The 26,655-nt window shown below is 50.1% G+C and overlaps 1 protein-coding gene across 1 annotated transcript in view; it reads right to left on the reverse strand.

The window, feature by feature from the left end:
* ARHGEF18 (Rho/Rac guanine nucleotide exchange factor 18) overlaps positions 1 to 12,036 on the reverse strand; it is a 60,065-nt gene extending 48,029 nt beyond the window's left edge. The window contains exon 1 of the mRNA XM_060297252.1: positions 11,905 to 12,036. The gene's annotated coding sequence lies outside the window, so the exon portion shown is untranslated. The remainder of the gene's footprint in view (positions 1 to 11,904) is intronic.
* Between the last annotated feature and the right edge of the window lie 14,619 nt (positions 12,037 to 26,655).

A 26,655-nucleotide genomic window follows, 5' to 3' on the forward strand; every position in this document is an offset into this window, starting at 1 on the left:
GAGGGTGCCAGGACCACTGACCTGGGGGTCGGGGACAGGCAGGGCAGACTTAGGGCCGGAGTCGGGGGGAGCAGTGGCGGGTTTGACCCAAGCTGCTTGGGAGGACTCGGGGTGATGGCAGGTGGCAGCTAGACACAGGAGTGGGGCGCTCAGGAGACAGGTCTAGAAGAGGGATGGAGATTTGGGCAGAGGACGGTACCCGAAGCCAAGGAGTTTACGAGATTCCAGGGCTAGGGAGACTGCTTTGCAGAGCTGCCTGGAGACTGAACGGGACAAGACACGGAAATTACAGCCCTGAGGGGCCCTGCTTTGTTGCAAGTAGTACTGGAACAGGAAAGGGGGGTGAGGAGTAGTTCATCTCAGAACCACTGGGAAACTCAGAACCAACCGAAATCTCTAGGTTGTTTTCTCACAGGCTGTCATTCCTCCTTTCCCATCCTATATTTCCATAGTTGCTTACTGAGACCAGAGGTTGATTCAGATCCCTGGGAGACATTTAGCAGCATCTGGACACACTTTTGATCATTACTACCAGGGGTTATGGGGGGTGCTCCTGACATCGAGTGGGTCACCACCAAGGATGCTGTTCAGCATCCCAACCACGGAGAATCAGCTGGCCCCCAATGTCCATGGCGTCCAGGCCAGGAAATGCTGAGTTAGATCCAGGCATGGGAATCGAAACATTCCTTGCCCCGAAGCCCACCTTGCTGGCTTCAGCTAACTATTTCAGTCGCTGAGATTTGGGGGCCCCGATTCTATGACACAGAGATGGAGGCCACCCCTCCAGCTTTGATAAGCAAACTTTCCACATCTTTGCTTTTCTAAATGACATGGTAAGGACTTCCCTGGTGGTCCAGTGGTAAAGAATCTGCCTTCCAATGCAGGGGACGTGGGGTTGATCCCTGGTCAGGGAACTAAAAGCCTGCATGCCGCAACGAAGACCAGACACAGCCAAAATAAATTAAAAAAAAAAAATTACATGGTAAATGGCTGGTGGACAGAGCAGAGGACGGAACCCGGGGGGCCATCTCCCTCTAATTAACTCACTAATTAATGCCGTTTGGGAACTTTCATCCAACTAGTTATAAGCCTGGCTAAATGGTGATGAGCTCAGAATTATCTTAACATCTCTGTGTGCTTCTCACTTCTGCCCCCAAGAATGATGTCCAGGACCCGATCTGACGCTTCCCATCTCCCCACGTTCCACCCCGTTTTCCTGGTCTACTGACTAGACGGTCACCTGCCAGAAGAGGAAATGAGGCTGATGTGACACCATTTCTTCCTAATGATTCATGCTGGTTTTCAGGCTCATGACTTCAGCTCTGATAACCTACTCTTCTGGGGGACAGGGGGATGACAGCGGGTTGGCTGGTCTCTAGTTGGGCGACTGACCTGGGCCAATTCTTCTGCTTCCTTCCCAGGCCTGGGACCATACTTACCAGACACCAGTCTTCTGGTGGAATGCCTGGAGATGTCAGAGGTCATGGGTATCTAAAACTTGCTTTTAAGTTCTTACAACCCTCTGGTGTCAGATGCAATGAGTGTAGAGAAGTCTTACCACTTAACGATTAAAAAAACAAACAATCTGATTCAAAAATGGGCGGGAATAGACATTTCTCTAAAGGAGATACAGACATGGCCGATAAGCACGTGCAAAGATGCTCAACATCCTTACTGCTGGGAAAATGCAAATCAAAACCACAATGAAATGCCACCTCACACCCACTAGGATGGTACAATGGAAAATAACAAGGGTTGGTGAGGATGTAGAGGAACTAGAATCCTCATGTGTTGCCGGTGGGAATGCAAGATGGTGCGGCTGCCATGGAAAAGTGTGGCAGTTCCTCAGAAAAGTCAAACATAGAATCACCATATGATCCAACAATTCCACTTCTGGGTACGGACCCGAAAGGACTGAAAGCAGGGACTCAAACAGATACTTGCACACCCATGTTCATAGCAGCATGATTCACAATACTCAAAAGGTGGAAGCAACCCAAGTGTCCGTTGACAGATGAATGGATAAACAAAATGTGATATATCCGTAAAATGTAATGTTATCCAGCCTTAAAAAGGAAGGAAATGCTCACACCTGCTACACCTGGGTGAGGACATCATGCTCCGTGAAATAAGCCGGTCACAAAAGGACAAATACTGCATGATTTTATGTATACGAGGGACTCAGTGTAGTCAAATTCTTAGAGGCAGAAAGTAGAATGGTGGGGGACAGGGGCCTGGGGAGCCAGTGTTTCATGGGGACAGAATTTGGGAAGATGAGAAAGTCCAGGAGATGGGTGGAGGGGATGGGTGTACAGCAATGTAAATCTATACTTAAAAATGGTTAAAATGTTTTCTTAAAAAAAAAAAAAAAGCAAAACTAGAGCTGCAGGAGACACTCAAACAGCACTTAAGAGCTTCATTCCTCCTTCTCTACTGACAGCTGTCCTGCGTGATGGTTGGGACCCTGAGAGCTTCGTCGAGGAACTGGTTCCGACACCCAGGGACCCCCACAGTGTTCTGTAAGTGGCCTGGAAGGCACCCTGTGGTGCTCACTCCTCAGAGCTCCCTTAGCATTTGGCAAGGATGGTTCATGGAAATAAGCGGAAAAAATCGCTCCGTTTAGTGTTGTGAGGCATTCTGATGAACAAGTTTAACCACTGCATGGTGGGGAGCAGGGAGGCGGGGGTGTCCCTGGAACTTTTTACCAGGAGTAAACTAGTAGTTACCATATGATCCATCAATCCCACTCCTGGGCATATATCCAGAGAAAAGTCTAATTCGAAAAGATGCATGCACCCCAATGTTCACAGCAGCACTATTTACAATAGCCAGGACATGGCAACCCAACTGCCCATCAACAGATGAATGGATAAAGAAGATGTGAGATACACACACACACACACACACACACACACACACACACACACTCATGAAATAGAATATTACTCAGTCATAAAAAAGAATGAAATAATGCCATTTGCAGCAACATGGATGGACCTAGAGATTATCATACTGAGTGAAGGAAGCCAGACAGAGAAAGACAAATATCATATGATATTGTTTATACGTGGAATCTAAAAAAATGATACAAGTGATCTAATTTACAAAACAGAAACAGACTCACAGACATAGAAAACAAACTTATGGTTACCAAAGGGGAGAGTGGGGGGGAAGGAGAGATAAATTAGGAGTTTGGGATTAACATATACACACTACTATATGTAAAACAGGTAAACAACAAGGATCTACTGTATAGCACCGGGAACTATACGATATCTTGTAATAACCCATAATGGAAAAGAATCTGAAAAAGAATACACACACACACACACACACACACACACACACATATTTCTGAATCACTTTGCTGTACACCTGGAGCTAACACAATATTGTAAATTAACTATACTTCAATTAAAAAGAAATTCTATAGTGATTAAAAAAAAAAAAAAGAGTAAACCAGTAAGAATCACACCTAAAGGATGACATTGACCACCAACGGAAATGGCCTTCCAACATGAGGTTGAAAAAGGGCAAATCTGGTCGGGAGGACAGAGGTATGACCTTGACACTTTGGTAAGAACACAGCTGGGAAAGAACATGAGGAAGACACCCCTGCGCTGTCCAGGCTTGTCCCAGAGCTTATCCACTCCCCTTTGCTCCATTTCACACTACTTTCTGGTGTCAGGAAGGAGGCACCTTCAGTCTCATCCACAGGGAGCATATGCCTCGTGGGTAAGTATTTCTCGTCCCTCTGAGTACGAGGCCAGATGCTTGTACTGGGCCCAGCAAAACCATTCCACCCCCTCAGGCCCCGCCAAGAAGGGCAGCCGGCTTTTCATCACTGGCGTGTTTTAAACAATTATGTTAATTCAGCTGACTGTCCAGAAATCAAAATGACATGACTGAAAAACTTGTCAATGAAAACAGATGATTTTGAAAAGATTAATTCAGGTGTAGCTACTACACATCTGAAATCTTCCAGAAAACCCCAACTGGCCTTATTATATATTATTACTATTTTCAAAACCTTCAATGCAGGAAACACAGAGCAAATGTTAGCAGAGGTGGCTGGAAGGAGGGCAGAGGAAATCAAACACTTGACAGAGGCCAGTGGGTTTCTCTTTCAGCAGATAAAAAGCATTCTGTTAAAGGCGGAAGGGAGGAAAGAAAAACTTGCACCTACAATGCCAGGAAAAAAAAAAAACAAAACCTGTTTGCTTGCAATGGCCTGGGAAATTATTCAAGGGCGCTGCATTTCTGTCACAGGACAACCAAAATGGTCTGAGGGGTAGGTGAGGCTTAGCGAGACCCTCCATGGGGAGTTCTCAGTGTAAACTCACACCTGCGAGGAACTCCTGTCCCCCCTGCACCTGTGTCCCTCGCCAAATTTACAAGATCAGAGTCACGGGCCTAGAAAGAGAACAGGAAAAGTCATGAGTCTACTGTAGTGGGTGGCAGACTCTGGCCTGCGGGCCAGCCACCTGTTTTTGTAAATAAAGTTTTACTGACTCCCAGCCATGCCCACTTATTTCCACGTAGTCTGGGGCTGCCTTAGCAAGTTGGGTAGCTGTGACCGAGGCTGTGTGACCTGCAGACTATAGTATATACTATCGGGCTCTTTACAGAAAAAGTCTGCTGAGCCCTGGTCTACTGTATCTAGTTGGTTTGTTTTGGAAACAAGGGCCTATTCCCAACAATCAAGATGCACCCAGCAGGGCTCACGGGGCATGGGAAGCTCCCATTTTTAATCCCCGACACACACAAGGGAATGGAATAAGGGAAGCAGCAAAGTGGCTTAACTGTGTGGAGTCATTACTGAATTCCAGAGCCCTGAAATAGCCCATGCTGGCAGCAAACAGGTACGAGGTGGGTTTCTGACCATCTCAAGATCCTCACCGTCCTAAGAATGCCAGCTCTAACCAGCTCCTATATTAGGAAAATTCCAGAACCTTGCAAAACCTTCATTAGTATTCCTTTTAGTGCTGCCACGGTGTGAGCTCGAATATATTTGAATATATCTCATGTCTCAAGGTCAGGAAGAGAACACTTTCATGTACTTATGTAAGCTAGGTGCAGGGCTAGGCAGACGGAACATTCTTCTCCCTCTCTAAGGTACAAGAGTTGTGTATTTGATGAGGGTGGTATTTGAACGCACGGAGAAGGAGGAGTTATTCAGAGTACAGGCAACTAGCCAAACATTTTGACCCACTGTAACATATCAGGCACCTCTTTATACTTTGTAGCAAATTATATTCACAGCAGATTCAGATTTAGAAGCTGCCAACAAGGAACTAGTTTTCCTGAAGATCTCCTCTTTCCTCTTCTTACTTACTGGGTTCCTGAGAGTGAGCCGAAGTTCAACACTTAGCTTTAAAATACCTGAAAATTACAATGTGTTCTAAAGAGTGTAAGAATGAAGTACTAATAACCCCTGTAAACTTGTTCTCATTTACACGTCACTGGAAATAGAAAGTTCCTGAGGGGCGTGGAATAGGGTCCCCCCCAGATTCATGTCCACCCGGAACCTCAGAATGTGGCCTTATTTGGAAACAGGGTCTTTGCAGATGTAATCAAGTCAAGGATCTCAAGATGAGATCATCCTGGATTTAGGGTGGGCCCTCCTAGATCCAAAGGACGGTGTCTTTATAAGGGAAAGAAGAGGGAGATTTGGACGCAGAGAGACACACCGATACAGAGACAGACAGACACACAGAGAGGAGAAGGCCATGTGAAGATGGAGGCAGGGGCTTCTCTGGTGGCGCAGTGGTTAAGAATCTGCCTGCCAATGCAGGGGACACGGGTTCGAGCCCTGGTCCGGGAAGATTCCATATGCTGTGGAGCAAATAAGCCCGGGCGCCACAACTACTGAGCCTGCGAGTCACAACTACTGAGCCTGCGAGTCACAACTACTGAGCCTGCGTTTCACAACTACTGAGCCCATGTGCCTAGAGCCTGTGCTCTGCAACAAGAGAAGCTACCGCGGGGCTTCCCTGGTGGCGCAGTGGTTGAGAGTCCGCCTGCCAATGCAGGGGACACGGGTTCGTGCCCCGGTCCAGGAAGATCCCACATGATGCGGAGCAGCTAGGCCTGTGAGCCATGGCCGCTGAGCCTGCGCGCCATGGCTGCTGAGGCTGCGCGTCTGGAGCCTGTGCTCCACAATGGGAGAGGCCACAACAGTGAGAGGCCCGCGTACCTCAAAAAAAAAAAAAAAAAAAAAAAAAAAGAGAAGCCACCGCAATTTCAAAGCGCTGCAACGAAAAGTAGCCCCTGCTCACCGCAACTAGAGAAAAACCGCACGCAGCAATGAAGACCCAACACAGCCAAAAATAAAAATAAATAAAATAAATTTATTTTTTAAAAAAAGATGGAGGCAGAAGGATGGATAAACAACAAGGTCCTACTGTATAGCACAGGGAACTATATCCAATATCCTGTGATAAACCATATGGAAAAGAATATGAAAAAGAATGTATATATATGTATAACTGAATCACTTTCCTGTACAGTAGAAATTAATACAACATTGTAAATCAACTATATTTCAATTAAAAAAAAAAAAAAAAGCTGGCCAAAGCCAAAGATCACCTCTGGCCACCTCTAGAAGCTGAAAGAGTCCATCAAAAGAAAGGATCCTTCCCTAAAGCCTTCTGAAGAAGAATGGCCCTGCACACACCTTGATTTCAGACTTCTGGCCTTCAGAACCACGAAAGAATATATTTCTGTCATTTTAAACCACCCATTTTGTAGTCATTTGTTACAGTAACCCTAGGAAACTAATACAGTTCCTCAAAAGTCAGAGTTATTGTGTCACCAAGTGCTTCATCCTTTTCTAAACATTTTTTTACCGTCTGGTGCACTGGGACCCCGGTGTGGCATTCTGACATTGAGGACCAGTTGAGGACCAGGCCCATTCATGAGTTGGGAAGACAGCTTATAATAAAATAGAATAGAAACTACCAGAGTAAAACTTTGGATCCCATGGGTATGTGTGTGTGTGTGTGTGTGTGTGTGCACGTGTGCGCATGCTTATGGCATCACTGTGTAAAATGGTAGTTTTCATTATGATCGTGGTCAAAACCAAACACACAGTGTCCCAGAAGCCCCCCTATCCACGCCCATCTACAAGGCGAAACTTCCAGACCAACGGAAAGCAACCCCAGTTTTTAAAAATCTCCGGGGACAGTGTTTAGTTTTACCATCTAGAAGGCCTTCAGATTTCACCTTAACTCCGTTTCTGCTTTTCGTTTGTTTGTTTGTTTATCTTTTGGCCTTGCCTTGCGGCATGTGGGATCTTAGTTCCCCGACCAGGGATGGAACCCGCGCCCCTGCAGTGGAAGCGCGGAGTCTTAACCACTGGACCACCAGAGAATTCCCTCTGCTTACTGACTAGAGATCAGTTGTCCAGGCAAAATCCATAGAGACAGGAAACAGATTTGTGCCTGGGGACAGGGAAATGGGGGGTGACTGCTAATGAGTAGGAGATTTCCTTTTCCAGTGATGAGAATGTTCTGGAATTAGTGGTGATGGTTGCACAACTCTGTGACTATATTAAAAACCACTGACTCATACACTTTAAAAGGGTGAATGCTATGGTATATGAATTATAATATCCCAATTAAAAAAAGCAGCAGCAGAATGGCTGACCCTGTGGATGGCAGAGCTCTCCCCAGCAGGTGGGGAAGCTGGGGGCCTTCCCCTTTGATCAGAGCTCTGGGAATATTCTAGAAGAGGGAGAAACACCACAAGGAAGGTTTTAGCTTCCTGATCATAAGCGGGGAGGGGGTGCAGGGGGAACCTGGTGACAAATTTAGAAGCACTGATTTACCAGGTGTGACTTATAATTGGGCCTCGGATTTCTGGAGGAGACCACTGTGGTTGTACTTCGTTTAAGAAAAATACTATATATATATATATATATGTATATATATGTAGATATATATTTGTTATGAAAGAAGTTATTTAAAAAAAAAAAAAGCAAAGTTGTGTTTGCTGTTGTAACCCTAGGACCTGGTTCACAGAGGGTGCCAGGTAATAATCTGCTGAATGAATTAATAAAGGAATGAACGAACACACGCAAACACTGCAGAAGCACTCCACACGCAATGACAACCCTAGGAAATAAGGAGTGGTATTATGTTTCTAATTTGATAGACAGGAAACTGAGGATTAGAGAGTTTTAGTTGCACCTCCAATATCACCGAAGCAGATCTGAGCTCCCTGCTGCCACCTCTGTGTTCACGGTGCTCACGGCTATGTGTGCAGAGAAGGGGCTGCAGGGCAGGTCAGCGAAGGTGGGGTGACAGCGGCTTGCTGGGGAATGTTAAAAAGCCTGGAATGTTAGAAGCTTCCGTGGTAGAAGGACAGACGGAAAGGGAAATGAGATGGCGCAGGGGTGTGCATAGGAGGCTCCCAAGTCAAATGAGAAGGAAAACCAGGTGCACGATTTTCCTATTGCTTCTGTAACAAACTACCACAAACGCTGGCTGAGAACAACAGAAATCTATTCTCTTTTGGTTCTGGAGGTCTGAAGTCTAAAACAGGTCAAGGGTTTCCCTGGTGGCACAGTGGTTAAGAATCCGCCTGCCAATGCAGGGGACACGGGTTTGATCCCTGCTCTGGGAAAATCTCACATGCCGCGAAGCAACTAGGCCCGTGCGCCACAACTACTGAGCCCATGCGCCACAACTACTGAGCCCATGCAGCGCAACTACTGAGTCTGCATGCTTCAACTACTGAAGCCGGTGCACCTAGAGCCCGTGATCCGTAACACGAGAAGCCATCGCAATGAGTAGCCCCTGCTTGCTGCAACTAGAGAAAGCTCCCGTGCAACAACAAATGCAGCCATTAAAAAAAAATGAAAACAAAATAAAATAAAATGTAACCACCCACAATGCATTAACCGTAAATACTCTAAATTAAACCTTTAGAACATTATTTTTTCAAGACACGATGGCAAGTCGGCTGTGTATTTGCTACTTTGAACGTAACCAAACACTACTTTAATCTCGGTGGAAACTATTAATCTACCTAAGAACAAAAGCAGAGAAACGCCAGTAGAATTTAGTTTACACCCAAGGCACTTTTAACCACACAAAAAATGAGCATAGCTGCAGGGGTCCTTTCCCTGAGACTTCCACAAGGACATTATTTTAATCACTCTGCCCCTCCCCCGTCAGCCACATTCCTCCTCCAAAAAAATTCCTACCGGGCCGCTCCAGAACTGTGACTGGAATTGTTTTGCACCTGGAGAGAGGGTTTTCAAAACAGAGCGGCTCTTTGCCACTTTCAGGGGAAAAGTAAAGTTTAACTAACAAAGAAACAGTGATTGGGCTGGATGTAACAAAGACCTCTGGGCTTAAAATGATTTAAGAGCGTCCCGATGAAAATGTTTAGATGAAAGTGTTTAAAAAGTCATCGATGGAATTTGAGGAAATGGAAACAGGACCCAGGATGAGTGAAGAAAAATGAAGGAGACCTTGACACAAGGATCAGAAATATGCTAAACACGTGGAAGGTAAACACCCAGGGAGGCACAGCTGGTGACTACAGCCCTAGTCCCGGGCGCTGGTGACATGGGCAACGGGCCCTGCAGCCAGCTGTAATCGTTACTGTGTGACAAGAATGAAAATTATACCACAGTTTCTGCCAGGAACAACGTACATGCCACCACAACTTTCAGCGTGGGGGCATTCTCAAGTCGACTGAAGGAAAAAAGAGAAAGAAAGGAACCAAAGAATCCCTTTCTCCTTTCTCTCAGGTATGCCATTGAAAAGGGACATAAGCGATACAAACCCCAAACAAGTTAAATTTACAAGAATTAAATTTAGTATGCCCGCCGGCTGTATGCTCTTACTGGATTTAGAGCAACGTTTTTTTTTTTTCTTTCCCACTCAAAAGGGCTTGAGCCATAGAGCTAGCAAGCTACTGATAAAGCATAAAACTCTGACCCAGTCCAAACAACCGAGATGCTCAAACTTTCCAGACTCTTTATTACTTGGAATGTCAACTTAAAAATACAGGCCTGGGATGGAAGGAAGGAAGGAAGGAAGGAAGGAAGAAATAATGCCATTTGCAGCAACAGGGATGGACCTAGAGAATATCATATTTAAGTGAAGTAAGTCAGAAAGAGAAAGACAGGGCTTCCCTGGTGGCACAGTGGTTAAGAATCCGCCTGCCAATGCAGGGGACACGGGTTCGAACCCTGGTCCGGGAAGATCCCACATGCCGCTGAGCAACTGAGCCCGTGTGCCACAACTACTGAGCCCGTGCGCCACAACTATTGAGCCCGTGCGCCTAGAGTCCATGCTCTGCAACAAGAGAAGCCACCACAATGAAGCCCGTGCACTGCAATGACGAGTAGCGCCTGCTCGCCGCAACTAGAGAAAGCCCGTGCGCAGCAACGAAGACCCAACACAGCCAAAAATAAATAATAAATAAAAATTAAAAAAAAGACAAATATCGCATATCATTTATATGTGGAATCTAAAAAAAATGATACAAATGAACTTATCTAGGAGGCAGAAGTAGACTCACAGACATAGGAAACAAACTTATGATTACCAAAGGGGATGGCGGGGGTGGGGGATAAACCAGGAATTTGGGATTAACATATACACACCTGTTGTTTACCTGTTTATATATGAAGCAGGTAAACAACAAGGACTTACTGTATAGCACAGGGAACTATACTCAATATCTTGTAATAACCTATAATGGAAAAGAATCTGAAAAAGAATATACATAACTGAGTCACTCTGCTGTACACTTGAAACTAACACAACTTTGTAAATCAACTGTACTTCAAAAAAAATTAAAATTAAAATACAGGCCTGGGGGCATACCATATGCACGGAGTATATAACATTTATTGAGCATTCACCATATGCTAGGCGCTGTGCCATGCACCTTACACATATGACCCCATCAAATCCCCAACCAATCCTTATTCCCGGTTTAAAGGTGGGGAGACTGAGACTTAGTGGTGGAAACTGGCACCAGAACCCAGATCTGATTTGACACTCAAGCCTGGGCTCTGGACACTTCTCCGTACAGCTCCAGAATTACTCATTCACCCGGATACCTGCAAAATCATCCCCAGATCGCCCTTGGCCATAGGGCTGTTCACCTGTCCTGAACTCTCTCTGGTCAACAAGAAGGGACCCGCCCTTCCTCGCTCCTGGCTGGAGTTCCACTCTCCCCGAACGGAGGCAAAAGGGGGAAAAGCTGTGTTCTTCGCTTCTGTGGTAAAACTTCGCGAACACTTTTGACCCCTTGGGCCAGCCATCTCTTCTACCGCTTCGATCTCAACAGAGCGCCAGGTAGAAAAGACAAGAGGACAGCTACAACAAACCGTGCAAGGACCAAAGGGCCTCTCATTCCTGCACCGCACCATCTAAATTCTCCCACAAGAGAGAAACTGGAGAGAGAACTAAGAAAGACCCAAAGCACACACACTTCGTATGTTTTTGTTACCCCAACGATCAATTGTCAGGAGGACGTCTGCTCCGCGGAATAAGTGCTGCTCGGAGGCTTCAAGTCCCCCCGGTGCTGGGTATTTTTATGGTTATCGCCACATCCCAGGTCCTGCCCCGGGGAGCTCCAGAACCTAGAACCCGTGTCCTTTCCCGGCTGAACCACGGAGGTTGCACCGCCCAAGCGCTGGGGCTCGGACAGAACCGGCGGGCATCGTCTGCACTCTGCATTCGCCAAACACAGCCCACATGCACGAAAGGGGCAGCCTGCACTGCAGGACCCGCCCGCCAGTTTGGACGAGCCCATGGGGGCCGGGCCCGAAGCCCAGGCAGCCCCGGGGGTCTAGCGCCCGACGCCGCCCCCGGGCCCCGACGGCGCCTCCTCGGGGCCCGAACCCCATTCTCCTCAGCCCCGCCCCGCCGGCCTCACCTCGGTCCCCCGCTGGTCACTCGCCGCCCGCAGCTTCGTTAGTGTCCCGGCCGCCTCTGCCGCCCGGCCTCCCGGGATCCACTGCCGCCCTCAGCCCGGAGCCGGAAGCGGGAAGCCGCGCGGGCGAGGTGCGCACGCGCTGCTCCGCCCCGGAGGGCGGACTAGAGGGTGTGGGCCCGGAAGGGGGCGTGGCCGCGAGGATCGGTGGGTCCGGGTAACTAAGGACTTGGGTTGAAGCTGTACCTGGGGCCTCAGGCAGGGGTCGTTCGCTCGGGTTTACGCGGGGCGAGGGGACTGAAGAGTATTTGCGAGGAGGGTGAGAGTGATCCTTGAAGGGCGGGTTAGTGGAGCAAGGGGGCTACGGGCGATCCTGAGGGGAAATCCGCGGGGTGGGGGGCTTTTTTGGGGAGGGGGTCAGTGGGGCGCTGGGGTATCTGTGGGACTGGGGGGCGCTTAGAGGGGATCTTAAGGAGAGATCAGCGGGGTTGAGGGGCGTTTTGTGGGGTCAACGGGGGCCTGGGTGATTAGCGGAACTGGGAGGGGTTTCCTGGGAGAAGATAGCGGTACTGGGGGGGGCGGCTTGGGGAGTTGGGGGTGTCTGGATGCGGGAGTTGGGGTACAGTGGAAGCTTGGGGACATCTAAGGGGGATGAGTCCGGGGACGAGAAGTTTGAGAGGGGAGAGTACGAGAAATGGAGAGAACAGGGCTGTCTCCTGTGAAGACGTGGCAGCATAGATTACAGGAAATGAAGATTACAGATCTTGGAAAAATGAGTCATATATCTCTCAAGTGGTCCCAGACACCCCAGTATAGGTACCACCAGATACCCCAAACACATACCAGACACCCAGGCAGATGCCATCAGATACTCGCTTTCAGTCACCCTCAAATAGGTCAGACACCCACGTAGGTCTGTTAAATGCCCCCAAACTATTCAAAATCTGAAAAACACGCCAAATATCTCAAAAGTACCGGACACCTTCATCCAGGAGCCATCAGACACCCCCAAACAGGCTTTCAGACACCCAGAAACACCCAGAAACATACCGCACATGGACACTTTCAGACACCCTCCAACACAGATGCTATCAGATACCCCCAAACAGGTGTTCAGAGTCTGAAACACATGCCAGACACCCCCACACAGATGTTTTTAGACACCTGTAGCCACGCCAGATGTCTCTCCAAGTGTCAGCACCCCTCAGGTGCCATCAGCCATCCGGGTCCTGAGGCTTCTTGTCTAACCCAGGTCCCCCATAAGTGGAGGGGGTGGGCAGGAACCAGGAGAGAAGCCAAGCACCTTTCACCTAAGGCCCAAGTTGTTCAACCAGGTCAAACCAAACTCACCTCAAAACACACACAATCTGTGGTTGAGAGCTCTCAGTTCAGAAACTGGGTGGCAAAGTTCCCAAGTGACCTGCCTTCACTTTAAGTTTAGGCTTCATGATCAAGAGAGGGAGCATGTCCAGGGAGTTGGGGAGCCCAGAAGTGCAAGAACCCCACCCCAGTTGAGGCCATCAGATACCCCACCCCAACTGAGGTCAGAAGCCCAGAGGTCTCGATGGATCTGTAAATGTTCACTCTCTGAATTGCTATGACTTTTGGACTTTATCCGAAAGGCAATGGGGAGCCATTGACGATTCTAAGCAGGAAGAATGGCATGAGCCTTATTTCTATAGCCCCCTGGGTTATAGAAACCTTCAGGTTGACAAAGTTCTCCCCTAAAACCTTTCCAAGGGGCCTGTCAGGAAGGAGAGGTATCTCTTGTCCTCCTTTTATCCATCCAACCATTTTCTGCATTTTTTTGAGTCCTTATCATGGGCCAGGGACTCTGCTAAGAGCTAAGGAGCTATATGTCTATAGCTGCATTTCCCAGTCTTGGTACTAATGACAATGGGGGCTGGATAATTCTCTGTCGTCAGGGGCTTCTGTGCATCAGAGGGTATTGAGCAACCCTGGTCTCTTCCCATTAGATGCAAATAGCACTGCTAATCCTGACAGCCAAAAATGTCTCCAGATATTGCCAAATGTTCTTTAGGGGGACAAAATGGCCCTTGGCTGACAGCAATTGGCCTCAGAGACGCTCAGAACCTACAGTCACCTAATGCCAGCTTCCTGGGGAGGTGGCCCTTCGCTTTGTTTTAGAGAGTGAGTAAGAGTTATGTGGCAGAGGGAGTTCCAGGAACAGTGCTGAATGAGCAAGGTGCAGGTGATGGGCACAGGCAGCCACAAGACTTCAGGGTGGCGGCGGCGGGCAATCCCGGTGGCTGAGTAGTGGGAGAGAAGGGTGGAGGGGTAGGCGGGGTCAGACCCCGGAGGGACCTCAGAGGTCAAGGCCAGGAACAGGACTGTCTGGAATTGTGTTCCATCAGTGGGGTTGGTCTCTAGGTAAAGCATCTCAGCTTTACCCTGGAGACGCACCTTCCATAATTACCTGGAGCGTGACTCATTCACTGTTCTGTTTAACTTACTGTGGGGCTGTTTCCTTAAGTCAGTAACATCTGGCTTTGAATACCTGCGATGGGAGGTAGGCTTGTGACGAATTATACCTGGGCAGTGCCTGCTCTCCGCCTGCTGGGAGCGAGACACAGCCTTTCCGGCCTCACATGCTTCCTTAGACAGGTGTGGGGCTGTGGTCAGAGCCCAGGGTTAGGGTCTGTGATTTAGATGCTAGCTTTGCCTCCTCAACAACAAGAAATAATGATGATGTCAGTAGGTGCTACCATTGCCTGTATGTACCAGGCGCCACGCTGAGTGCTAGCCACATCATTTCTGTGACACGAGCTCCAATCTTCCCTGACCTCAAAGCGTTGTCCCGAAAGTCAAATGATGTTTCCAGGAGGTGGAACTTGACTCCTGCCATCCTGAGAGTAGGCTGGATTGAGGGACTCGCTTCCAAAGAAGAGAGTAGGGAAACGGGAAAAATAGTAACCCGGCAAATGTTACCTTAACCAGGTGTTAAAGGTGAACATCTCCACAGATGTCATGTCAATAGCACGTCCCCCCGATCTGATCAGCCGGGAAGGTTCCCCAAATCCATAACCCCTTTCTAATTATAAGAAAACATCAGACAAACCCAGATTAAGGGACATCGTACAAGACACCTAGGTAACATTTCTCAAGACTGTCAAGGTCATGAACAATAAGAAGAGATGGAGAAAAACCCTCAAAGACCAGAGAGACTGGGAAGACAGGGTGATTGAAGATAATGTAGTATCTGAATTGGATCCTGAAACAGAAGGGGAACACTAATGGAAAAAAAAAAACCCAAACTGGTGAAATCTGAATTAAGTCTGGAGTTTGGTTAATAGTACTGTACCAATGTTGGTTCCTAAATTGTGACAAACATATTGTGGTCATATAAGATATTAACATGAGGGGAAGCTAGGTGAACCATGTAAGGGGGCTCTCTCTGCACTTTTCTGTAAATCTAAAATGAAAGTACTTCCCTGGTGGCGCAGTGGTTAAGAATCTGCCTGCCAATGCTGGGGACACGGGTTCGAGCCGTGGTCCGGGAAGATCCCACATGCCGCGGAGCAACTAAGCCCGAGCACCACAACTACTGAGCCTGCGCTCTAGAGCCCACGAGCCACAACTACGGAAGCCCACGTGCTCTAGAGCCCGTGCTCCGCAACAAAAGAAGCCACCGCAATGAAGCCTGCGCACCGCAACGAAGAGTAGACCCTGCTCACTGCAACTAGAGAAACCCCGCACGCAGCAATGAACACCCAGCGCAGCCAAAAAAAAAAAAAAAAATTAAGAAAAATAAAAAAAGTTAAAAAAATAAAATGAAAAGTTTCGGGGAGAAAAGGGATCTGCCGCCCACTGGAGGGTTAGGGGAGTCCTCAGATAGATAGTTGTATATCCTAAGTTAGGGTACAATGCCAAAATGCAGCAAAAGATTCCACTTACAAGTCCCAGGTCTGGTCTTTTTTGAAGTAACAAAACATTTAAGTTATCCCTCCTGCCTGCCTTGCATTGCATTCTACGTGTGGTAATTCGTTGCTTCATGCTAGCCACGGACAGCAATCCACAACAGTTTCATGCTTATACCAAAGAATGGAATCTGATCCTTTGTACCTGGTATTTTGCCTGTAAGTCTACTGATAAAAGATTATTGGAAGCCAGTCACAGAATCTGAAAATAAACTCTAGTCTCTCGTTTACTATTTTAGGGCTTTCATAGAAGCCAAGGACTCATTGCAAAACATTTTTGCAAGGATGACCGCTTGTATTCCCTCCAGCAACAATACATTTTTGCCTGGTTTAGAATTACCGGTAGCTTATTTCAAAGCGAAGGAAAACCAACTGAGCACGTGTTTGCTGTCTTTAGAACAGCTGGCAAAAATACGGTATGAAAGTGTTTTCATCTTCCTATTACTCTAAATATTATTGTACAGAGCTATTATTAATGCCGTTTTTTGGTGGGAAAACCTTAAAAATTGCCCCAAATATTGACATTAAGCGCATCAAACAACAGAGTGTCTTTGGTATATTAAACTTTTGGTTTTCATGTATCTGTAATTTAATTTTCCTTTAAACTATAAAATTTTGCCTTTGGTACAACTAAAAGAATTAAAAATTAATTTTATTAAACAAAAAATAGGGACTTCTCTGGCGCTCCAGTGGTTAAGACTTCCTCTTCCATTGCAGGGGGTGCGGGGTTGATCCCTGGTCGGGGAGCTAAGATCCCACATGCCTCGCGGCCAAAAAACCAAAACATAAAACAGAAGCAACATTGTAACAAATTCAATAAAAACTTTAAAAACGGTCCACATCAAAAAAAAAAGTTAAAAAAATATTAAATGGCGTCATGTGGCAGTGGATTGGTGATCAGGGGCTCAGGCTCTGAGTTCAGACCCTGCTGTGTGACCTTTGGCAAGAACTTAACTCCTCTGGGCCTCAGATTCCTCATCTGTAGAAAGGGGGAATACTAGTGCCTATCTTACAGAGTTGTGAAGATTAATGAGGAAATCTGTTTAAAGGACTTGGTGTTTGGGATATTGTATCTGCTCAGTATAGTAATGTTACTCTCTATTTGTACAAAGTCTTCTGTGATTGTAAAGTGACCTTCAGGAAATGAGTCCCTGTTGGAACCCTCATCTTCAAGGTCAGATGTGTAAGGGGTTCATTGATCTGTTGGCTACTGTAAGTCACTTCCCTGGGTCTTCCTTGCTGCTGGGAAAGCTAGCTCGGGGATCGGCAAACTTTGGCTATAAAGAACCGTAAGGTAAATATTTTCAGCTTTGAGAACGTGCTGCAAAATACTCAACCCTGTCATTATAGCGTGGATGCATTTCTGTACTGTCCATGGCCCAGTCCCGGATCTTTGACCTCATTCTTCCTCCTGCCAACCTCCCACTTGCCCCTTGAATTTGATGCCTCAGATACAGCTCCGTGGGGGCTTGATCCTGGCCCTCCAGGGAAGTCCCTGTATCCAGCAGACCTCACCCCTGACCCCCAGAAGAAGAGATTAGGAAGTCAACAGAAACAGGAAGTCACCTGCTGCTTAAAAGGACTTTAAGATGCTGAAGACTTGGAAAAGCCCAGGTGGCCTCAGCTGAAAACTGAGGCCATGTGTCAGGAAGCGGGTTGGAAATCTTCCAATGCAGAGAAAGCTCCGAAGGGGACACCCCTGAGAAGAGCAGGCAACAGTCCCACCACCAGCAAAAACAGTGCTCCGGAAAGAGGGAGGAATCAGGAAGAAGGAAGATGCCCATGTGTGGGGCCGGGCAAGGAGGAAATGCAAAACCTGTGGCTCAGGTCACAGGGAGGCAGCTGCCCTGCAGGTGGAGGGACAGCTCTCACGGCACAGCCCATCCTGGGGCCGGTTCTCTACGGCCCTCTGCAGTGATTCTCACTGGGGACAATCCTAGCCCCCAGGGGACACTTGGCCACATCTAGAGACATTTTTGGTTGTCATGACTCATGGGATGGGGGGGTAATAAGTATCTAGTAGGTGGAGACCAGGGATGCCGGTCAACGTCCTCCAATGCACAAAATAGCTCCCCCTTCCCCCAGCAAAGAATTACTAGGCCTCCAATAGCAATTGGGCCAAGGCTGAGGAACCCTGCACCAGCCTGAATTTGCAACTAACAAGCAGTTGCCAGTGCCTCTTCTCTCTCCCTTACAAAGCCCGATTTGTTTTCAAAAAGGTGATACGCTAAATCTCAGAAAAGGCCAGAGTCATCTCCCTCCAAGGCCTCTGGAACCCAGTACTTTTTCCTGAGCAGACACCATTACCCCCCAGACAGCCCCGGGAGGCAGGAAATTGCCTGTTACGGGCTGATCGTGCCTCCCCCCACCGACCCCAATTCATACGTTATAGTCTTAACCCCCCTCAGTACATCAGAAGGTGGTCTTATTTGGAAATAGGGTCATTGCCATTTTATTTAGTTCCATGAGGTCATACTACGGTAGGGTCAGCCCCTAATACAATGTGACTGACGTCCTTAGGAAAGGGAGAATTTCAGACGTAGACAGGCATCCAGGGACAATGCCGTGTGAAGATTATAGTTCTGCTGGCACAAGCCACCAGAATCCCAGAAGCCAGGAGAGACACCTGGGGTGGACCCTTCCCTAGCACCTTCAGAGGAAGCCTGGCCCTGCTGACACCTTGATGTCGAACTTCTTCAGAACTGTGAGACAATGCATTTCTGTGGTTTAAGCCAACCAGATGGTGTTACTTTGTTACGCAGCCCTAGCTAACTAATATACTGCCCGAGTCTGGATTTTGCCAAAGGATTTTTGCAACGACGAAAGCTGAGACTCAAAGGGAATTTGGCAGCGGCGGGGAGGGGGGCGCCCAAGCTAACCAAATGGTCCCTGCTCTTAGGGATGGATTCCTGGTGAACATCCAGGAAGCCAGGGTTGGTTCGAGCTTAGAAAGGGTGAAATAGGATGAGGATGCAAAGAGAGAAGGATACCGTGAGAATGATTTAGGGGAAGTGAAGGAGAGGAAGTGGCTGCCATCCAGGGGGATGGGCTGGGCCAGCAGACTTACCAGAGTTCAGAAAAGGTTTGCCACACAGCGGGCAGCTGGAGTGGCCAGAGAAGGTTCCTTGAGCCAGCTGGTGCCCATTGACACATTCTTTCCGCTCTCGAGCATCCTGTCCTTTGTCTTTCAGAAGCACTGGGCTCTTCCCCTGTTGGGGACAGAGGTGGGCCTTAGAATGCCCTGTGCATCCAGTCTCGCCTCGAAGCATAGAGATCTGCAGCCAGGGGCACCCTGACAAGCAGCAGAAGGCAGAGGGGGATTCCCCCCACCCCCACCCCCGGCACGGCCCCCTGACCTTCTCCTTCTGCCTGGTGACTCGACATCGGAGGGAACTCAGTCTGCGCTTCACCCTGGCACCCCTGTCACTTCTCTCCATCTTCCCCGCTCTGTCTTCGCTCCTGAGGGGCAGAAAATTTAGTGAGGAGAGCGCAGCAGACCCAGAAGGCCCTTCTGAGCCAGTCCTGCAGGTCGCTTCTGGGATCCACCCGGAATCTGTCTCCCTGAGGCCCCTTCATCCTGTTTCACCCCTGTTGTGGTCCCTAACTCTCTCCCTCCTTCTCTCACTCACTCATTCACTGAACAAACATTTACAGAGGTTTGCAAATTTCAGGAACCTTGGGGACCAGGTTTGCAGAGGGGAAGGTGACATGGTCTCCAACTTGAGGTCCCTTGATGGGCCCTGTCCATTGCAGTCTCCTCCCTCTGATTCATGCCCCCTTCCTATCTCCATCAGCCTAAAATCCTGCCCATTCTTCCTGTGGGATATCTGTCAAACCCGGCTTCCCTCTTCCCATCCAATGCTCCAGCCCCAGATCGTGCCTCTCCTGGATGGCTGGCACACCCTCATTTAATAAATATGTATTAAGTCATTGACAAAGAAACCCAGCCCCCGCAGAATCTAGTCCCTGGAGGGAGAGTCCGTACCTCCAGTCTGTACCCCTCAGTGCTCACCATCATCGCTCACCACAGAGCTGTGCTCCTGTGTTTCCCAGGTGTGTTCTGGCCTCTGCTGACTCCCCCCTCCCTCCCCTCCTCCCAGCCCCACCCCGACACCGTTCCTGAGGAAGGCACCGATTTCTTTTCCCCATCCTCATTTCTTCGTATGGGTGAACTCCTACTGTTCCATCGGAATCCAGCTCAAGCTGTCACCTCCTCCAAGAAGCCCTCCTCTGCCCTCCCAGGGCATATGAGGAGCCCCCCTACCACCCCTACCATTGATTGCCCTGACGGTTCCAGTGAGAGGACGGGGCCCCCAGCTCAGGGCCCACAGTAACCTCTTGTGGGAATCCAGTGGCAGCCCGCCAGCAGCTCTGCGTACTCACTCGGACAGGAACTCAAACCAGGTGAGGTTTGAGTGGGCTCCTCCGGAGCTGATGGACAAGCGAGCCCTCTCCCGGGCCCTGCAGGATCAGAGGGGACAGACACAACAGCCCTTCCTTCCTCCCGCAGATGCCCCCTCTCGTGCCCCTCTCCCTCTGGGCTCCTGTGGATAGGTGTGCCCCGCCGTGCCATGTCTGAGATCCCACCATCCCTCCACATGTGGGCTTGTTTACATGGTCATTGCGATGGGTTTTCCAGCAGAGGGTGATAACAGGTCTTGGTCAAACAAAATCTGCATGTCAGGACGTTTTTCTAACAGATGGCAGTATTTTGGGAAAGAGGTACCTTTTCCCATTTGGACAAAGGTAGTGCATGGACTGGTGGCGGCTCGCTTCTGCATCCTGCCCTTTCCCACACCTGGGCGTCCTCCCACCTCTCCTGTCACCGTGTTCCTCCCATTTCTCCTTGTCTTCACACCATGCCTGTTCACTCCTATACCTGTCCCCCTACACCTGTCCTCCGCATCTGTCCTCACATACCTGTTTCCTCACACCTAGCCCCCTTTCCACTTACCCATGGTACTGTCGGAGTTCTTGAAGCACCTGCTGGACAATTAGCCTGCAATGGCAGATAAAAACAGCCCACAGCTGCCCCACATGACAGACATTCCCCAAGGCGAGCTGTGATTGCCCGACCCGGTCCGGGGTGCTGATGCAGCAGCTAAACTGGGTCCCCAGCCCCTCCGCATGCTGTTGAGAACCTTTCTGAGGGGTCTGGGTCCCTCTCCGGGGAGGATGGTGTGGTAGAGAAGATCGAGATTATTATAGGGGGACAGTGGCTGGTCACGTACAGACAGTGATGCTAAAGCCTGCCTCCCTCCTCCCCAAGCCTTGACTCCTTGGCTGTCCAGGGGGTCCCTCCGTGACCCAGGGGTGGACACTCACACATGATCTGGCTCCACGTGGTCCTTTTCCATGCACTCCAGCACCGGTGGATCCAGGCCTGGAATCAGCCCCCACCCCAAGAGGCACAGGCGTGAAGGGGGCCCTGGGGCAGGACCAGCCCGGCATGGTGCCCCCTGAACCCACCCCTGCAGAAATGGAGGCTGTCCAGATGTGGCTTGCCACTCTCAGGGAGGAGAGGTGAAAAGAGGGCAGAGAGCCAGGGATGGAAGCGTCCCCGGCGGGTCATGAGTGCTTACGACTGGCTAAACGCTTTACACATATGCGGTCAGTGAACCCTCCAAGCGACCCTAAGGAGATACAGTAATTGTCCCCTTCTCCGTGAGAAGGTTAAGGAGGCTTAGAGACTTGTTAGAAAGTGGTAGATTCCGGTTTGGCCTGTAGGTCTGTCTGACACCAGAGGGACACAAGCTCTTCAGATAGAGATTCAGAGACAAAGAAGGAGATAAAGAAAGAGACAGAGTCAGAGGGAGAAGAGGGAGCCCTGCGGGTCATTGCAGTGTTGTGTCCACCTTGGCTGGAGGATCCCGGGGCGGGGGGTGGGGGGGGGGTAGGGGTGGGGGAAGGGCATATGATGCAGGAATCCCCCCCACCCCCTCAGCATTCTGCCCAGTTCCTGTCCAGGGGACCCTAAGCCCCCTCCACCAGCCCCATCCAGGGGACCCTCCAGCAGAAACCCCCTACTCCACTTGGTTTGAATGAAGGAAAGCCCCAGCCTGGGCTACCTTGAACCGCTGGAGTGGGTACTTCCAAAGCCGGAAAGATTTCCAGGGAGCTGATCTCATCGAAGGACACGGGAACCGACCGTGACCTCACTCTTTTTTCGGGGCTGTCACATTCCTGCAGGGAATAAGCATCTCGCTAAGCCTGGAGACAGCCCAGGCTGCAGGCAGGCTCGCCGGGTCGAGGGTCTCCAGCCTTCAGCTGCAGACAGGGGCAGCCCCCAGCCATGGGGCATGAGCACAGTGTCGGGACTCCACAGCAGCTGAGGGCTGGAGCCATACCCACCCCAGCTGTGGGCTGCAGCTCTGGAATTCTGAGCCACAAATTCCAGCCGTGGCCAGTCATTTCCGCCCAGGTCACGGTCATGGGCAAAGATGCCCCAGGCAGAGGCAACAGCTCCGAGCACGCATTCCCCAGTTTTGGGCTAAAATCCCAGACCTCAGACGAGCCCTCCCTACTTCCAAAGTCCAGTCACAGGCAGCACCTCCTTCCAGCTGCAAAGATGCGGAGACATGACTCTGCTCTCCAGCCCAGGGGTGAACTTATGGCCAAGGATCCCAGCCCAGCAAAGGACCTTCAGGTCTGGGCTGCGATCTCAGGACCCAGCGACTCCCCAGTCACGGGCTACACCTGCCATGATAAAGCAGTCCCCCCAGCTATGGGCAAGGCACTCCTTGGAACCTGCAGAGACAGTGCCTGGGCCCACAGGTGTGGTATCGTCCGGGGTGGCTGCAGGTTGCACCCACCTTGTTTGGTGCCTCTGGGGGGGTTCCGCCCCCAGACAGACACCCTTTGGTCCAGGCCTGCAGGCCCTCTCCTGGCAAGTTCAGAGCAAGGCTGGCCAGTGTCCGAGGGAGACAGGACCCCTCATTTGCAGCTGAGGCTTCGAGGCTGAGCCTGGTGGAGGAAGGGAGGGAGTCGGGTCTCTTCCACCTGGTTGCTGCCCCCGCTCCAGCATGTGAAGCATGGGGGCCTGGAGGGAACCCGTGGGTAGCCCTCTGGGGGGACAGGGCACAGAGAGGGGTCCAGCTCTCCCAGTACCAGAGAGGCGGGTGGGGAGTCTGGCTGGGGGATTTGATGCTGAAATTCCATTTGCATCGCGAGCCCACTGTTTTTTGTGTTTTGGGGTTTTTTTACCTTTTTTTTGGCCCAGTGGCATGTGGTATTAACATAGTTCCCTGACCAGGGATCAAACCCGTGCCCCTGGATTGGAAGCTCGGAGTCTTAACCACTGGACCACCAGGGAAGTCCTCCCTCCCACTGTTTTTTTTTTACACAGACTGGATTTCTATCTGGGGGGACCCGTGAGGGGTGGAGGGGGAAGCTAAAGCACCCCTCTCTACTGTTTGGGGCTGCCACTGTGGTTTGTGGGTGGCACTGAGCACGCATCTGTGTTTTGATCACAAGTGCATCTGTGGCTTTGTGCACGCATGTGCAGGTGACATGTTCATGCGTCCCTGGGTTTGAGCAGGGAGAGGATGCACGCCTGCGTGTTGAGCGTGGGCGTGTACGCCCAGGGTGCACGGGCGGGTGTGCACATCTAGGTGTGAGCCTGCCGGCCGGGTTCACGCAGTTCCAGTCTGGGCTGGTGCACGCTCCTTCAGCGTGTGCATGCTTACCCATGCACACGGATTCATGTGCCCACGTGAGCTCTGTGTGCAGGCCTGCATCTCCGGAGAGGGCCTTTGGGGCTGCCTTCTGACAGTGCAGACACCTCTGGTGGCCCTTGAGCTAGATGACTGAGAGGCAGGGGGGCAGCGTAGCCTGGCCGCCCTGGGGGTGTGTCCCGGAAGGCGTTGGGGGGGTGGGGCGGGACTGACCTCTGCCAGGTCTCAGAGCAGCTCCGCGACCTCTCCCAGCTGCGTCTTCGAGGCAGGCCCTGGGACCCTGCCAGGCTGGAGAAGGGCGAGTCTTCTCCGGCTTCTTCGCTAGGGGGCCCACTGCCCCTGGCCCCCCTAGGCTGGCTTTGTGAAGGGACCTCAAGGCCCAGGTCCTGGATATACTCACTGCCCTGAAGGTCCCCCAAGTCCAGGCTGAAGTCCTCCGAGCTCTCGCCATTGCCGAGCAGCCCTGGAGTTCCATCCTCCTGGAGACGGATGGGGAAAAGGCATTGACCGAGGGCAGCAGAGGCCCCCAACTCGCAGACCCTGCCCACCCCCCTCCCGTCCAACCTGGGTTCAGCGCCCATCTAGTGGCAGGTGGGGTAGAATGGGGGTGGTCCCCTCAGTGTAATGTCTAACCCAGGCCTTCAAGGCTTTATCCCCCCAAAAGGGGCCAGAAGTCTGGGCTGGCAGACCTGATTCCACCTCCCTTACTGAATTTCTGTCTGATGGTTTTATGAAACAGACAAAATAACCTCTGTCCTGTCGGCTCACCCAGCTTGTTTTAAACCTCACGCAAGATCATGCCTGTGAACGCAATTTGCAAAAGCACTGCACGGAGGTAAATTATCCTTGGTGCCACTGCTACTGGTGGAATTTCAGGCAGTGTCAGGGCTCGTAGTCTTTTTTGTTTTTGGCTGCACTGCGTGGCATGCGCTATCTTCATTCCCCCACCCGGGATCGGACCCGCACCCCCTGCAGTGGAAGCGCGGAGTCTTAACCACTGAACTACCAGGGAAGTCCCAAGGGGCTCCTAGTCTTTCCCCGGGGCTGCTTAGGGTGTGTACTCATGGGTCTCCTGTACCCTAAGTCTCCCTCCCAGGCCTAGGGTGAGGCAAGTGAGGCACTCGTCTCGGACACAAAATTGTAGGGGGTGCCCCAAAACTCAAGAATAAAGAAAATCATACTTTAATATAATATTTAAAAAAAGAACTCAATACAGTGCAAAGAGTTCCGTGATGAGCAAATTATCAAAATGTTAAGACATGACAGTTTCGGACCCCGCACCTCGCTTGCCTCCCCCTATTTCCGGCCCTGCTCCGTCCTACCAGAGGGTAGCCTGGAACCTCTGCGCTCCTAAATCCCCTGCAATAACTTCCGCTCCCGGACAGCAGAAGCCTGAGCTCGTGAGCACAGTGCAAAGGGCTCCAGGGTAGGCTGCCTTCAGCTTCTGGCCCATCTGCAGCCTCACGTCGCAACCCACCCATGAGGCATCGATGTGCCAGGCGCTGTTGGACACGGAAGATACACAGGGGTGGACGATGATTGCCACATCCACCAAAGCAGCAACCAATCTGCACCCAGAACTACACGGGTGTTAACCCTAATCCCACAGAAGCTCCACCAGGGGGCGCTGTTGTCCCATTTTCCAGATCAGGAGACAGGCTCAGGGAGGAGAAAGGACCACACAGTCCTGGGCCACGCAGTAAGTAAACCGCAGAGCCAGACCCAAACTCAGATCTGTCTGGATCCAAAGCTCTATCCTCTTTCTTACCCTTGTTACTCTTCTATTTCTTTTTCCTCTCTCTCCCTCCCAGTCATTCTATTTGTCATTTATTTCCCCCCCCCAGACAGAGCACCTGCTTTTTCCTTTCCTTGGAGAACCTCTTCTCCCAAGCCACCCAGAGGCAGCCTGGTGAACTCCTATTCACCCGTCAAAACCCAGCTTGGGCATGCCCTCCAGGCTGCCTTCCTGACTCCTCCAGTCTAAATAAGGTGTCCCTCCTTTGGGCTGTCAGGATCTGCAGGACAGGGACTGTCCTTTTCCAGGCCTTTGTTAGCACTGTCCTCAGACAGGGTTTTGTGGGTAGGTGGGAAGTCCTCTACAAGTGCTCCATGCAAAACCAGCCCTCAGATGTGACCCCAGACATCTATGTGAGCTCAGGCAGCCCTTGATGGACTGTCCCAATTGGTGGCCTGAAGGGCCCACTGAGCAGACCTGGCCCCCTTCATGAGCTCTATAAGAGGCCCCAGGATAGGACTGCCAGATAAAATGCAGGACGCCCAGTGAACTTCCAATTTCATATAAACAATGAATTTTTTTCTAGTGTAAGTAGATTCCAAACATGACAATATTCAAGTCTAACTGCGCATCCTTTAATTTTATCTGTTCAATATTGCAACCCTATTTATCCCTGGACCAGTCTTTACTAGGGGAGGGGTAACAGGAAGGTCCCTGTTAACACTTGGTGTGGGGAATTTTCAGAGAAGCAGCCAATTGAAAGTGGAAAACACCTGCCAGCCAAGAGCCACGCTCTTGGTCGGCTGCAGATCTTGGCTGGCAGGACGCAGGTGGCAGTGTCCACACCTGCCGTGGAATGAGGGTGGAAGAGCTATGCAGGGTCTGGCTTTTTCTCTCACCTCCCCCACTTGGAGCTGTCTACAGTTTTGACACCTTCCTTCTTTTTTAAAATCGTAGTAAAGTATACATAACATAGAATTCACCATTTTAAGCATTTTTAAGTATACAACTGAGTGGCATTAAGTCCATTTACACTATTGTGCAGTCGTCACCACTGTCCATCTCCAGAACTTTTTTCATCTTCCTCCAGAGAAGGTTTGTACCCATTAAACAGTAACTCCCCATTCTCACCTCCTTGAGCCCCTGGTCACCTCGACTCTACCGTGTCTTATTGAATTTGCCTATTCTAGGGACTTCGTATAAGTGGAATCATACAATCTTTGTCCTCTTGTGTCTAGTTTATTTCACTTAGCATAATGTTTTCAAGTTCATCCGTGTTTTAGCATGGGTCAGAATTTCCTTCCTTTGAAAGGCTAACGTTCCATTGTATGGATGGACCATATTGTATGGCTATAAACAAAACTACATTTTGTTTCTCCATTCAGTCTTTGATGGACATTTGGGTTGC

This window comes from Globicephala melas, chromosome 3 (genome assembly GCF_963455315.2).
Source record: "Globicephala melas chromosome 3, mGloMel1.2, whole genome shotgun sequence".
In the NCBI taxonomy this organism is placed as follows: Eukaryota; Metazoa; Chordata; class Mammalia; order Artiodactyla; family Delphinidae; genus Globicephala; species Globicephala melas.